Raw genomic sequence first — 14,893 nt, forward strand, 5'->3', positions numbered from 1 at the left:
TAGTAACAAAATTAATTATTTTAAGTAAATAAACTCGGTCACAAATTCTCTCAAAGAGCACGAGGCACCCAATGGGCGGCCTGGAGGCTGCTTGCTTCTCCAAGCCTGCCTTGGGGTGCACATAGCTGTGGGACCCTTCCCGTTCTTCCTGTAGCTCCTGCTCCCCCCCTCCCCCGCACATAGGGCACAGTCCTAACAGCTTCCAGTGGGAAAGGGAGCTGGCAGTCAGAGAAGTTCAGTATCCCTCTGTGATTTGGGGTAGCTTTCTTTTCTCTCTGGATGGTCAGTTTGGACACACATTTGCTTTTAGTTTAGTTTAGTTTTTTTTTTTTTTTTAATTTTATTTTTATGTTACCTGCCATTTTCTTCTCAGCCTCGGCATCCAGGTGCTTGGGGATAGTTTTGCCTCTTTGTAAAAGGACAGCAATGATTCTCTTGCAGGATTCACTGGGAAGCTGGAGGTGTGTGGATGTCTGTCTACTTGCTGAGGATGCCCAGGTTACAATGTATCCAAGATCCTCCCACCCACTGTGCATCTCTTGCCTCTGGGACTCTCGCTCTGAGCTCAGGCTGCTTCTGCCTGGTTGAAGTTCAGTTCTTGTGGGCGTTCTTTCTGCAGGAGTTTCCCTTCATGGACCAGTTGTTAAGCCGAGGACTGGCACAGACTCTTGGACATGGTAGGCATGTTCCCTGCCTCCTTGAGCTTCTGGCTAATGCGGCAGCATCCTCTACAAGAAGCAGTAAGGGGTCTGGCATCCTAGTTTCACCCTAGTGTTGACAGTCAGCATCCTAACATCCATAAGGTCTCAAAGTGTGCTAATGCCAGCGGATCAGCAGAGTAAGCAGTTCGCTACAGATGAGAACAGAAGATGGAGGGAGAATGGTCCTTTGTTGCTCCTCCTCTGGCTGCCCTCAGTCCATTCTAATACTAGAGGCTGGATTGGAAGCAAAGAGTCCAACTGGGGTATTATTCAGCCTGGATTAGGAGATCCATGAAGCTAGGTTAGGGCTTGAAGCAAAGGATCAGTTGAAGCTTGGGTAGATAGGAGAGGCTCCAGGAACACTTAGATTCTGTCAATCTGGTGGCCTTGGTATGCATCCTTTAAGGACATGCCCAGGGGGAGGATGGGCTGGGCCCAACCTGGTGAGTTTCCCAGCCAGAGTTCTTAGTGATGGCTAAGTAGGGCAAGTAGGGGCAGAGCTGGGTATCTCGGGCTGCTCTGGGACTGTGAGTGGGAATGGAGAGCCTCAGGGTGTCCTCTAAAATTCCTCAACAACGGAGTGTGGTGATCTTCCTCTACATGTTCTTGAAGCCCTCTTCGGTTTCAGGAGATGGTTGGCTCCTGTCTTCCCATGTAGACTGGTCACACACACACATCTGAACACTGGCTAAATAGCATGATGATAGGCAAAAAGGCAGGTAGGTGGGGGCTGTGCTCAGTCTAGGGTTGCCTGGTTGCTTGGGACCCCTGTGCTATTTGTCTTCCATGTCCATCATTAACCCAGCAATGATCAGAAGAGAGGAGAGTCAGGATTCAGAGGTGTCTAATTGGCTCAGGCCAAGAGATGCTGGAAGTCGCAGAGGATACCACAAGTCCGGCATAAGATCACATCTCAGCAAGTTTGGGCTAAGGATGCAGTGGCCTCTTGATGGGGGAACACAGACCAGACTGTAAAGAGCAACGGTGAGATCATGTTTGAGGATCACAATCCATAAGGAGCAGATAGCATAGTATGCCATCTAGGCACCAGGATGACTGGTTAGCTCTGACTTGCCCAGCTTTGCGATCCTAGCCTAGATGCTGGGTGCTTCTGAGTAGCGTGTGATGATCAGTGTGTTAAACTCAGTAGTTTAACCGGGACCTTACTTTGAGACAAACCTTTATTTGGGACCAGTGATAGTACGTTTTGATTGGCAGTTTCCTTGGGAGGCTGTTTCACATAATGAGGTTGTTGGCTTTGTAAGAGTCGGGTAAGCCGACTTAAGAAAAAGCAGAGAGGAACACAGCAAGAGAATGTAGCACACTGTAAAGAAGTATGCACTCATTTACCCTCCCTTAAACCCAAGAACACTTTCTGTGGATTAGGCTTCCTCCTCGGATGCTGAAGTCTCCTTAAAATGTCAGGGATCTATTTCCCTCCGAGCAAAGCCTGACCTTTGACATAAGGGATCTTGGGAGGTCAGGTAGCTTTTTGAGGCTTGCCAGCCAAAACGCATGGACAGCTAGCTGCCTGCACCATGCAGCGTGCAGCGCAGAGGACAACGAGCATCACCAGCTTCCCGCATCTGTGTCTTCTTCCAGAAGTTGCCCTGGATGGTTGCCTGTCCTGTCCCCTGCATCTCACCTCATGCGGTTTAGTGTGTGTGTGTGTGTGTGTGTGTGGTGGTGGTGGTGTGAGACATAGATCTAAACATGGCACTCCCAGCACAAAAAGTGGCTCAGGGTATCCGGTTGGCTTGAGACAGGTGGGCAAGCCTGTGAGGGATTTTTTCTTAATTGTATTATTTGAGGTGGGGAGACCCATCCTAAATCTGTATCATTTGAGGCTAGAAGAACCATCTAAATCGGGGCCACACCTTCTGATGGCAGCCAATCTACAAGAACATGACAGAGGGAAGCTTTTGATGTTTTGCCTGCTTGTCCTACTCTGCCTGGTAAGTCCATCTACCCTGCTGCTGAGACACTCCTGGAGACTTTTGCCTTCTGGAACCTTTCCCTACATAAAAGTTAAAAATTACATTTTGCTACTTTGCTGTTATGAAGTTAAATAGTATCTGGGGCAGACTGCAGTTTTTCCTTCACATTTTAAATCCGATCAGGACACTCTCATGAGCCTTAGGTGCTGTGCTTATTAATAAGGCCCTTAATGCATAATCCCACTCAGAGAATTATTTTTCCCCCAGTTTGGCTGTGTGTATCAGAGGGCAGGCTCTCAGAGTATTGACCGCTCCTGACTGCATGAACACACCGGAGCCATCTTTTGGCCCAAGTGCCAGACAGAACTTGGTGCTGAGGACTGTAGTATAAGGAAGGACAGATGGAATGGTGTTGGTTGAACCAGGGCAGAAGCTGTGCTGTGGAGATAGATCTTAGCACAGACCGCCTCTGGTACAAGTGCTGTAAAGATGTCCACCTTGCCAAGGTTCTGGGAATGCAGGTGGTGGCCCTTAAAGGCTTCGCCGGCTACTTGGGTGCTGTGTTTGGATCCTATTGCCTTTGTGACCAAGGTCTGGGCCTGCCATTACCCCATGGTGGTCCTGCCTGCTGTGTGGGATTAGGAAAGACAGGTCCAGTGCTTAGCACTGTTGCCATCCCTTTCTTCTGTCCCTGAGCTTTTCCTAAAGAGTCACAGGCTGAGAACCACAGAACTTTGCCAGTCCAGCCAGAGCAAGATCAGCGCAGACCTTTGCGGAAGAGCTTTGCAACTGTGCTGACAGAAGTAGCAGTAGCCTAGGTAGGGAAGTGGATTCCTAGGCCCTACCCTAGACAGACGGCAGCCCAGAGTTCTGGCTGAGCTCCTGTGTACTCTCTGAGTTTTTACCCAAGGATGCAATCTTCTGGAAGGCCTCCAGCATCAGGCCCATGACCCGCCTGAAAATTGAGGGAACCTGGCTACAGCGGCCCCTTTAGGACCCTTAGCAATAACAAGACAAGTAGGTTTTTGTGATTAGTTTTGTTTTTGCCTTCCATACGGAGGTGGAAGCAGAAGCTGGTAGGTTTAAAACTGTAAAATGTAATTTACTATGCGAGTTGATCTTGACGGTCCAGGAGATGCATGGAGCAAGAATTGCCACTAGATGGCGCTGCTGCACTTCCCTGCGGACTCTGCACATCGATTCTAATAAGGTTTTCCTGGATCCCACCGGAGTCCTAGTTAAAAAAAAAAAAAAAACCAAAACGACGCGCCACTGTGAGTTGAGGCCTATTTCACTAAGATACCCAGGAAATGATATAAAGTCACGAGGCTTTGGCTGGGGGCAACTGTGGGATTGTAGCAGGAAAGCCATGTAGAATGTTACAGATCTCCCTGTCCACAGTACTAGCTTCAGCCGGGTGGAGGAGCAGTTAGAGAAGCGGAGATAGGCTATTTTCTTTTACAGGGAGCTTTCTGATCTGATCGAATGCCTCCTCTTTTTGTGCCAGCTTTGATGAAGTTGATATTGGCCAGGGACCCCCTAGAAGGCCTCTAGAGAAAAAAAGTCCTATTTGGGCTTGGGCATGGGAGTGTGTGGGGGAAGTGGGGTGATAGGGTCAGGCTGGAACTGGGCTTAGATTAGTTTGTGCCAGAGCACAGTGTGGATGCAGAGACTGAGCGTGGGGCTGTAGGGGGCTGCTGGGTGACTCAGTGACAAACCCATGATAGTAATAAGCATAAAGACACCCACCCAAACTACCTCATGGAATCCAGCCTCTCTGCAGCTAGGAGGACGAGAACACAGTGTCCGGTTCACAGATGGGAAACACTGGACGCTCAGGCCTGAACCACAGGGAGGGAGGGAGGGCAGGGCTCAGGCTTCTTCTTTTTTTTTTTTCTCAGACCTCCCTCCCTCCCTCCCTCCCTCCCTCCCTCCCTCCCTCCCTCCCTCCCTCCCTCCCTCCTTTTCCTTTCCTTTCTTTCTTTCTTTCTTTCTTTCTTTCTTTCTTTCTTTCTTTCTTTCTTTCTTTCTTTCCTCTTTCTTTCTTTCTTTCTTTCTTTCTTTCTTTCTTTCTTTCTTTCTTTCTTTCTTTCTTTCTTCCTTCCTTCCTTCCTTCCTTCCTTCCTTCTCTCTCTCTCTCTCTCTCTCTCTCTCTTTCTTTCTTTCTTTCTTTCTTCCTTTCTTCTTTTCTTTCCTATTTTCTTTATTTACATTTCAAATGTTATTCCCTTTCCTAGTTTCCCCTCCGAAAATCCCCTATCCCCCTCCTGCCTCCCCCTGCTCCACAACCCACCCACTCCTGCTTCCTGGCCCTGGCATTCCCCTATACTGGGGCATAGAACCTTCACAGGACCAAGGGCCTCTCCTCCCATTGATGACCGACTAGGCCATCCTTTGCAACAAGAGCTTGCTGACAGGAGCCTGATAAAGCTGTCTCCTGAGAGAGAGGCTCTGCTAGTGCCTGAGAAAATACAGAAGTGGATGCTCACAGCCATCCATTGGATGGAGCACAGGGTCCCCAATGAAGGAGCTAGAGAAAGGACCCAAGGAGCTGAAGGGGTTTGCAGTCCCATAGAAGGGGTAGGGTTTCAAACAGGCCTGATTCTATGTCTTCTCCCTTAAAGCCACTGCCCTCAAGGATCAAGTAGTAGAGGCTGCAGGAAGCCCTGGTGTCCCTGTGGAGGAGGCTTCTCCTGCTGGAGGGCTTGTCGGGATTCATCTCCACTCATTGCCATCTGGGCCACAAAGGAGCCACAAGGCCCCAGGACATGCTGTGCATCTGGAAGCTCCATCTAGGGCCCCATGGGCTCTGCGGGCCCTGTGGGTTCCTGGGAGGCCCGGGGGTGGGGGTGGGGGTGGGGGAAGGATACCAGCTCACAGAAGCAAACACTGAGATTAAAAGAAGGGGTTCAGCCCCTCTACCATGCTCCCACCATCCCCAGCTCCCTGAGAGACCTGGCTGGCCGCCATGTCTTTAGGATAGGCTGATCCTCTGAGGAGAACTTCCCATATTACCAGGAGCCGCAGGGAGGTGGGGAGGGGGCAAAAGAAGACCCCTGTATCAGGCAGTGGCTAATCAGAGGAGAGATGAGGAGGGAGGAGGGAGGGCGGTGAGACACGGGTGCCAGCCACACAGTAGTCTCTTCTCTGTGAGTTTCACCAGTTTGGGCTTTCACTCTTGACATCCACTTGGCTCTTGCTATGCCCTGTCCCGCCCTGACTCAACACTTCCACACTACCACCAACACGATTGTCAGGACCATCCTTGTACTCGGCTCCCCCACTTCCCACCCTGGCTTTACCACATCCCCCAAGTGCAGGACTTGTCTATGTCTCTGGGTCTGCTCCTCATCAGCTCCCACTGTCCTCTCTTGTAGCAGGAACAGAGGGGCCACCTCTATGTAAAATCCGGGGGGCGGGGCGCACAGCCGCAAAAGCATCTCCTGCAGGAGGACCTAATGGAGGACTGCCTGAGAGACCAAGGATTGCGGATGCAGACAATGCCAGCCAATCAGGAACTGCTGTTTAGAAGAGATGCTTTCTTGGGACCAATGGGGACCAATGGGGCACGGGTGGAGGGTATTAAAGGAGCTGGAAGCAGTTTGCTGCTGCACTGTTTCTCACCTGCTTCTGAAGTCTGTATCATGACCTCACCTCCAACCCCCAAGGGCAGGTAGGGTCAGGGCAGTAGACCAGGGCACAGGCAGCACTTCCTTACAGTCCCTTACTGTCCTTTCTTTTCCTTCACAGCTTTGAAGCCTGAGTCCTCATTGTTTTTTCAACATGATATTTTTATTGACTAGTTGGGAATTCCAACACAGTTCACCCCCATCCCACCCCATCCCACTCCTCCCAGGCCCCCTCCCCCCAAAAAGAAGAAAAAAAAACCCACGTCTAATTTGTGTTGCCCATGTTCTCACTGGAGCATGGTCATATTCCCAGTGGTCAGCCCTTAAAGAAAACTGAATGCCCCTGTCTCCCTATAAAATCCCACGGAGCCCGATTTGCAGCACATTTGCTCTTGGGTGTGTGGGATTCACCTGCTGGTCTGTTGAGAAGCTGGATCGAGGCTGATGCCTTGGTCTGCTTTCTTCATCTCTTCTGGTTTACAAGCTCCAGACTGTGCTGGAGCTTCTAGGCCCTAGTGTGGGGTGGAGACATTTGGAATGAGTGATGAACTTCCCCTGGGTTCTAAGCTGGTACCCATATCCTACTTGATCTCAACTTGATGCAAGTTTACCCTCCAGTGGAAAGTTCTCTGCCTCTGTCCAAAGGTTAGATTGGAAATGAACCTAAAGACATTGGAATTCGTTTAAAATTTGCAAGAGTTTCCAAGATGTAGGTGCTACACAGAGCTCCCAACACCCTTCATCCAGATCAGAGGCCCACCTGTCTCTGCCTCTGAAGCGCTGGGATTACAGACCGGGAAGGCACCACACATCTGACTGCAGTCTTTCATAGTCACGTGTCACAGGGCAGGGCTTGTCATGAACACTTTCACCCTCTGTTTTGCTTTAATTTGGTCTATTGATGTATGCCCTGTAGAGCATCCCCTCCCCCCACTGCTCCCTCTCCCCCAAGCTCTCTCTCCCCGACTTCCCTCTCCCCAAAGCACAGGAGAGCTATGACATCTCCTTGCTCCCTTGGTCTGCAAGAACCAACATGAAAACATTCCCTTTTCCTTTGTGACGTTGATTTGTTTGCACATAGGATTCTTCTCCCCCACGCCTCTCCAGAACTAGAATGTTCTTTATTTTAAATTAAACTTTAAAAGGGGGAGTGGCTGGCGAGAAGACTTTGTGGGGTAAGTTTTAGCTTTAGCACTTTCCGGGTCTGGTGTCTTGAGTTCTATCCCATGAATCCACAGTGGAAGGAAAGAACTGACTCCTGAAGGTTGTCCCCTGACCTCTGCATCGTGACTTAGAGCCCTTATGGCCATCACACACATGAACGCATGCGCACACACACAATATGCATATACATACACATGAACATATGTACATGCATACATATGCACACACACACACACACACACACAGAGGTACGTGCATGTATGTATGCACATTCACATACACACCCATATGCACACACACATACTCTACTTTACAATAAAATCAATTCAAAATTAATGTTCTTTTATTTTGAACTTGTCTGGCACGTCTTCACCACCCTACTGGAACCTACTGGAAAAGACCTGACTCCCCTGGGGTGAGGCACGCCTAAGAAGCAAACTTAAAGACAATGACTTCTAACTTTCCCTGCTGCTGTGGGGACTATAGAGGCAGCAACATCAGGAGGTGGCTCTTTTTTCAAAGAGTGCTCTGGAAAATGCTTTTCTCTTCAGCCATGGTGGAAAACCTTAATGAGCCTGCTGGCTTCAGGCACCAGAGAAGCAGGAGGGTTCCCACGCTGCTCAGACCCCGTTTCCTGTCCCCACTGCCAGGGCCACACTATAAAGTCTTCCCCTAAAAGCAGCTGGGCTGCAAACAATATACCCTTTACCTCCTTCATGGCTCAGTTGCATGGCTGTAAACACTACACAGTGTGCTCTGCCAGGGCTGGGCTTCAAGGGAACAGTTGCAAGGTTCCCTTGGGCCACCTCTCTTCAATTGGTCTGCTAAACGCCATTGTCGTCAAAGAAGCCACTACTGGCCAATAACTGGGTGTCACCCGGGAGAGTTTGTGGACAGTAGACTGTGCATGATCTCTGGGATGGATAGAATAGTCACACCTTACTGGTACACTTTCTGTGTGGTCCTTGCTGGTTCCTGGAAAAAACAAAACAAAACAAAACAAAACAAACAAACAAACAAACAAAAAAAAAACCGGCTCATTTGTTTTTGATGCATTGCAGTGCCCAGCAGGAAGGCAGCCCAGCAGTAGATGGAGAACCTACAATTACATTACGGATAGGGTTCAAATCTGGCTCTATCGGGTTAGTTTGGGTCCTTTACCTGGTCCAAGACTTTTCTGTGATCCAGGAGAGGAGGACAGTGTGTGCAACTTCTAAGTCAGTGTGAGCATAGTGTCCCTACCTCCCTGGGCTGCCATCACTGACAGGGGCTGGCATACCAGGAGGCAGAGGGCTGGGTGTGCCTTTGTGGTCTAAGCCTACATGGGTACCATATGAGCTCAGGCCAGCAACCCTGTCCCCTATGGCCAAGGGCACAGGTTTGGCATTTTGAGCACTTGGGGTTTGTTTTAACCAGCTATGGTAGGATAGGCAGATGTAGACACATGACTGTGATTTTTCTATAAATAGCTGTTCTGGACATGAGGGGAGGAGGTGGCCAGGTCATTATCTATGGTGTCTGCAGAAAGAGAAGGCAAGGGGGGGGGGCAAGAAGACTTTGGGGGTCCGTTTGGGTGATAGCCAGGGGTTCTGAGGTGCTGGGCTGTCCCACATCTGACATCTGGTACTAGAGTGATTACTGCAGGTGAATAGTGAGCTGCCCAGGGGGATATGGGTATGGGGTGTACATCGGTTAGTTTACTTTGGGGGCAAGTTGTTGACTCTGTAAGGATTACTTGGTCCCGGAAGGGAAAGGCCTCAATGTCAAAGCACCAATAGTGGTAATACATGGTGGACGTAGTGTAGACACTTCCCATGCCTAGACAGGAGGAGGGCTTAACTACAGAATCTGTTGGCAAGGCTACTCTGGCTCCTTAGGGTTTTCTAGAGTACGTGTCACATGACCAATGTGGCCACAGAGCTGCTGGACTCTTCATCAGCACTCAGCCTTCCAATGTGAGGCCTGTCACCGATTTTCTCTATACCCATCCCTTGCACCATGGTTATCAAGGGTGAACCCTGGGAGATGCTTTGGCTGTGGATGCTGGGGCAGTAAGCTGACTTGGCATGGCATGATGTCTCTCTGGAGTCAGGGGGTTTTTCTCTGAAGGCCACATAGAAGGGGTTTGGAGGAACATTGTGTGAAGTGTTGGGCGAGATGTGTGTGCGTAGTTCAGCTGGCGTAGTGGTCGCTTGGATGGGATCACCCCAGGTCACTTGCCAGCAGGGACAGGAGAGTCATAGACCCTGCAATGTGTGTGTGTGTGTGTGTGTGTGTGTGTGTGTGTGTGTATGTATACACCTAGTGAATGTGCTGTAGTCTACCCATTTTCTTTCTTTTGCCTCCTTCTTTCTTTATTCTTTTTAGATTTATTTATTTATTTTATGCATATGAGTACACTGTAGCTGTACAGATGGTTGTGAGCCATCATGTGGTTGTTGGGAATTGAGCTCAGGACCTCTGCTTGCTCTGGCCCAAAGATTTATTTATTTATTTTCATTTTTTTATTAGATATTTTATTCATTTACATTTCAAATGCTATCCTGAAAGTCCCCTATACCCTCCCCCCGCCCTGCTCCTCAAACCCTCCCCCCAACTCCTACTTCCTGGCCCTGGCATTCCCCTGTACTGGGGCATATAATCTTCGAAAGACCAAGGGCCTCTCCTCCCATTGATGACCAACTAGGCCATCCTCTGCTACATATGCAACTAGAGACACAAGCTGGGGGGGGGGGCGAGTACTGGTTAGTTCATATTGTTGTTCCTCCTATAGGGTTGCAGATCCCTATACCTCCTTGGGTACTTTATCTAGCTCCTTCATTGGGGGTCCCGATTTACTTCTTGTTATATATAAGTACACTGTAGCTGTCTTTAGACACCACAGAAGAGGGTGTCAGATCTCATTACAGATAGTTGTGAGCCACCATGTGGTTGCTGGGATTTGAACTCAGCACCTTCGGAAGAGCAGTCCGTGCTCTTAACCACTGAGCCATCTCTCCAGTTCTCTTTTGCCTCTTTCTTGTCTCCCCTCCTTCACCTGCTATGAGGCAGTTGGTGTGTTTTAGGGTCTGGAGACAGATAGCAAGCTGGCAAAGCCCAAGTAGCTGCCTGTGTGGAGTTCATAATTACTTTTGTTGTCCTCAGCATGTTTATAATTATGGACACTCTTTTATGTCAAGGAACTGCCTTGTACATTGCAACATGCCTCATAGCATCTCTTGTCTTTACCTACTAGATGCTGTAGTGCCCCCCTCTAGCTTGTGTGTGTGCTTGTGTGTGTGTGTGCGCTGTGTACGCACTTGTGCACTTGTGTATCTGCTGGCACATGCACTTGTACAGATACTTGGAGTCCAGAGGAGGACACCAAATGTTCTGATCTTTTGGTCTCTGCTTTATTCCTTTGAAGCATGGTCTCTCACCAATCTGGAGCCAGACTGCCACCTAGCAAGTGCCAGTGATCCTCCTGTCCCCACCCCCAACAGTGCTGTGGTTACAGGTGTGCATGCCCCTGGCTGGCTTTTCACTTGGGTGCTGATATTTGATTGACTTCAGGTCCTCACGCTTACACAATCAACACTGTGGCTTACTGAGCGGTCTCTCTAGACCCCTTTCCTCCAGTCTGGAAAAAAATGTCTCCAGATGCTGCAGGATGTCCCCTGAGCCTAACTGGTGTCCTGCTGAAAGCCATCAGTCAGTGAAGGAGGCCCACAGATGAGCACATGGCCACAGTGCAACTGGCATAGATGGTCCCGGTGTCTACACAGGATCTGCTCAGAGGTCTTAGGCAGAGGGCAGAATGGGTGTTGGCACGTTCCTGTTGTGGGGAAGTAATTGATCAAATGAAACTCCAGCCAGGAGATAATCACCTTCATATCACAGGGATTTATTGTGGATAACCAAACTTGAACGGCACTGTCCTGTAAAACTTAGCAGAGGTATCTGCGAATAAGGAAGGAAGAAAGAAAGGAAGGAAGGAAGAAAGGAAGGAAGGAAGGAAGGAAGGAAGAAAGAAAGAGAGAGAGAAAGAAAGAAAGAAAGAAAGAAAGAAAGAAAGAAAGAAAGAAAGAAAGGAGGAATGGAAAAAACCCCACAGTGGTTCTCTTTCCAATTTTTCTTCAGCTTGGAACAATTGCGAAGCAGAATGAAATGGTCTGGTGGCAATGGCCTGATGTTTATCTCCTTTGTGAGTGGACATGTTTGCTCAGTGTTTCTCTAAGCCCTCAGAAGGGAGGAAGGTCAGCTGAGGTGGTGAAGTGCACACCATCCCTGCACCTGGGAGGCTAGGCAAGAGGGCCAGGAATTCAAGTTCATGTTCAGCAGCATAGCCTGTTTGAGGCTAGCCCAGGCTACATGGGACCTTGTCTCAAAGTGAAAGAAGAGAGTGCAAGTGACTTTTGCCCAGTGCTTGGCTGTTTTTGACACTTGGTGAAGACCCGCTGTGACATCAGGGCACAGTCTCACTTAGGAACCCATCACAGGAGACACTGTCAACACCTCCGCTTGCCCCTCCCCCTGTCCAGCTGAGATCCTTTCTCTTGGCTCAGCTCCAAGGTGCTGATGGGCGGATCGATGAGGCTTTGCTGCTTGGTCTCATCTGGGGATTCTGACAGGCGGCTCTGAGTTTAGTGCATGGCTGCACGCGAGCTCACGCCGTGGTCAGTGCATGCTTGCTTCAAGTGCTACAAGCTGTGGCTAGAGGGAATTTTATCTGTTCATGTGACCATTGGGAAAAAAAATGCCAGGCCTGTTTCAAGTTCCTCAGTTACCTGGGGAGTAATTACAAGTGTTGAAAAACCCAGAACCTTAAAATGGAAACTTCATGTCTCCAAACACATGCTTCGGCCATCCTGATAATTGAAATTACGAGTCTGGAAACCGGGCCAGTGAGACTGCTTTTGTAAAAAGCATATCGTTTAAAAGGAAAAACCGTTCCAGGTACACAAGCTGGCAGTGGTGACAGCCATGGGCGGGGTTCACGGTGAGAAGTAGTGGATCGGCGTGGTTTCCATTTCTGAAAGCATTTCCACAACTCAGACTCCGAGCCTTGCGATCATCCTTGTAACTTTCTTTTTAAAATCGTGTGTGTGTGTGTGTGTGTGTGTGTGTGTGTGTGTGAGAGTCACGGTGTATGTAGTGTGTAGATAGTGGCCAGAAGAACCTTGTCAGAGTCAGTCCTACTCTTTCCTTTCACCTTATGGGTCCCTGGAGATTGAACTTTGGTAGTGGCGCTTGGTGGCAAGTGGCCTAACCGACTGAGGCATCTCACCATGCCTTATGGTCAACAAATCTCTGAGCTCTCTAAGTGTTTTTTTTTGTCAGAAATGGGAGGATCCCCTCCTTTCTGTCCGCATTACCCTGGTCTAGCCTACCATGTGACTTTCCTAAACTTCGCCAAGGTGGCCTCCCATCTCCTGTTTGCTCATCCATCTTCCTTCCTTCCTTCCTTCCTTCCTTCCTTCCTTCCTTCCTTCCTTCGTCCTTCCTTCCTTCCTTCCTCCCTTCCTCCCTCCTTCCCTCCCTCCCTCCCTCCCTCCCCCTTCCCTTCCTCCCCCTCCCTCCCTCCTTCCCTTCCCCCTCCCTCCCTCCCCACCCCTCTCTTTCTAAAGATTTATTTTACTATGTGTAAGTAAACTGTAGCTGTCTTCAGACACCCCAGAAGTGGGCATCAGAACTCATTATGGATGCTCATCTGTCTTTCAACTCTTTCAACCACAGTATCTCATTTTGTTACTTCTTATTGCTACATTATAACTTAGGCTAACACACACTAGCTGGAAATGATGGTTTGCTGTGCCACAGAGCTTATGAGTATCCAGGAGTTTGGAGAGCATCTTTACTGCATGGTTCTGGTTCAGGATATCTGATGAGGCTTTAGTCCAGGATGTCTGCTAGTGATGTAGTCATCTGAAAGCTTGACTGGGCCTAGAGAATCTCCTTCCAGGTTGGTGTACCCACATGGCTGTGGGGAAATGCCTCTATCCTTCTTGAGTTGTAGTAGGAGACCTCAGATCTTCACACAGCATCTTTCCATGTTGACATGTTCCCAAGATGGGGCAGCTGGCCTCTCCAGATAGTTAGAGAGGGGGCAGGGCAAGGCCTCTGAAGAACCGGCTTTCACTACCAGACTCCATATTGTCTCTTCATTCAGCTTCTTAGAAGCCAGGTGTTGGGAAAGAGTCATCAGGTTCTGCAAGAGGCAGTGTTGAAGCCATTGTGGGCATATTGAAAAGCAATTCCTGCTGTAAATGCTGCTGTCTGTACATTCAGGGAATGTAGTCTGAAGGTTCCCCTGTTGGTTCACCCTAGCGTAGACAGACAAACTGCCAACGTAAGTCACCCCATCCTGTTGTATCTCTGCTAGGTCCTTACAGTGACTTCCCTGTGCCTAAGGCACACAGTCCCCCCAGCCTTTGAGATACCTGGTTATTTGGGCCAAACTTTCTCCTACTCCCCAGAGCACAGCCTTGTCTTCTGGATTGGCCAGGTGACTCACCCTGTTGGAACCGCTGTCCCCTCGTCTTTTGGCTTTCATTTATTCCCAGTGTCTTCCGTTCTCTTATCTGTCTCTTGTTCTTGCTTTTAATCACAAATCTCTGTCGCCTTCACTTGCTCAATCATTTAACACTCAGGGTCAGACATGCGGCCGCTCACAGGACTCAGGGAGCATCCACTCTGGGCTCTCCAGATTTTTCTACCACTTCACAAACATTTGGAGGAACAATCACACTGATATCCCCTAGATATGTATACGCCTGATCTCTGCTAAGCTCCTTCTCTGGCACTGTGCTGGGTAAAGGTCAGCTTTTTCCTTGGTTATCCAAGTCCCCTGACTGTGGGCCTCATACTGTCCTGGTCTTCCCTCTTCAGTACCACACCCTGTGCTGACATAGGCCTTTGTGACTTGCTTGGGTTTCCCTTGGAAATCTTGCAGCCACAGGGGTCTGAGCCCTCTAGAGACCAAAGACATCTTCAGGATCAATGAACCTTATAGCTGCTGAGGAAAGGCTCCCCAGTTGAGCTTACTGGGGTCACAGAGTATGAAGGTTACAGATAGATCCTGCATCCAAGGCACTAATTAGCTCTCTAATGAACTTGACCTGGACAATGAGGTCCTGTCCTGACTCCTCGAAGGCTGACCAAGCCGGCCAGGATTGCTGTTCTAAATACACAGCTGGGCAGGGGAATGCGCTCAGAGGGATTCTGCTGCCTTGTACGTTTTTAAAATAGTTTCAGAATTAGGGAGAGAAGTCCTTTTTCCACTTCTATCCAAGAATCCTCATTTTCAAGGGGTTCCACGCCATTCTTGCCTAACACAGGCAGTAAGTACCATGGTGTGATGTGGGTTGTCCAGTGGTAAGGGTCCCTCAGAGGCTACAGGGGACTGGATGCCAAGTGGATGTTTGAGCCTCTTTTATAAGCTGTAGAATTTGTATATAACTCACCTACATGGATGTTGTTTGCT

Source organism: Mus musculus, chromosome 7, assembly GCF_000001635.26.
Source record: "Mus musculus strain C57BL/6J chromosome 7, GRCm38.p6 C57BL/6J".
Lineage (NCBI taxonomy): Eukaryota > Metazoa > Chordata > Mammalia > Rodentia > Muridae > Mus > Mus musculus.